We start from the raw sequence: 1,232 nt of genomic DNA, 5'->3' as shown, positions 1-1,232 counted from the left end.
CAAATCTCAAACAAATCCTGCCTCTTGCAGTACCGGGTTTTGCTTCCGATGGCAGTCGTTCCTCCCTACATCAAACTCTGCAGTTATCCCGGAACATAAATGGCAAGGGGAAAACATTTGTTGAATCTGTTGTCTCTGCACAAACTTGAGAGAAAAAGTTAGAAATACACAGAATCCTTCAGTGCTTTTAAATATTTTGTGCTGTCAATAATCACATTGTTGTTGCTGCTAAATGGTTCTCTGGTACAAAGGCTCACTTGGAAATAGTTTCCCTCTGTCTGGTGCTAACAACTCTGCAGCAGGGACAAAGCACTCTTTCACAAACTCTCACTCGACCAGAGGCCTCAGCTTCTTTGTGATTATCTCCTTCACAGAGTAACTCCTCTGAGTAACATGTCAGTCAAAAGACGTGTTGCATTAGGCAAACCTGCTGCACGAGATCTCTTTAGAGTGTTGAAAAACAAGGTTGTTGCTTTGAGGACTAAGATGTGCTTGAGCCAAGCCATAGTATTCACCTTGTATGCATGTAAAAAATCGACATTGAATGAGGAAAGCAGAAGAAGAATGGATGCATTTCAATGGGGGTGCTGGACAAGAATATTGAAAATACCATGGGCTGTTAAAAAGAAGAACCAATCTCTCTTACAAGAAGCATGGCCTCTGAGTTCCTAAAAAGCAAGGAGGGCAATACTTCGTCTTACATATTTTGCACATGTTTTCGGAAGGGAACCCTTCCTGAGCAGGATATGGTGTTTGGTAAAGTAGAGGGGCGACAACTAGGAAGGCCGCCAACATAATGGATGGACACAGCGGCTACAACAATGGGATCGATCTTACAGACGATTGTGAGACTGATGCAGGACAGGACAGTGTTTTGTTCGGCTGGTTCGGTTGTTCACGGGGCCTCTGTGGGTCGGAGGAACTAGATGACACCTAAAAACAGTCAACAACTGTCTCAATGAAGTGTGAAAGACGCTCTTTGGGATCCCAAACTCTGCTGAAGAACACGGATTTTATCCTGATGCATTTAGTTTCCCAATTCATTGAGGTTAGTTAGCATGCTGTGGAGTTATATAATTGTCCATCTAATGATTAAGCGTGTAGGGGTGGAGTCTAGCCTGTCAATCAGGTCATAGCCAATGAGGCTTCTGTGTGGGCATAGCCTTCCCCTGAGGATTCTGAAAATCCCAGTATTCCCTCCTTGGAGGTGACAGATTCTCTGCTCACACCCT

The sequence above is a fragment of the Echinops telfairi genome, unplaced genomic scaffold (assembly GCF_000313985.2).
Source record: "Echinops telfairi isolate 266 unplaced genomic scaffold, ASM31398v2 ScPeMD7_28;HRSCAF=97, whole genome shotgun sequence".
In the NCBI taxonomy this organism is placed as follows: Eukaryota; Metazoa; Chordata; class Mammalia; order Afrosoricida; family Tenrecidae; genus Echinops; species Echinops telfairi.
The sequence above is the reverse complement of the archived record's forward strand: the minus strand, read 5'-3'. Positions refer to the sequence as shown.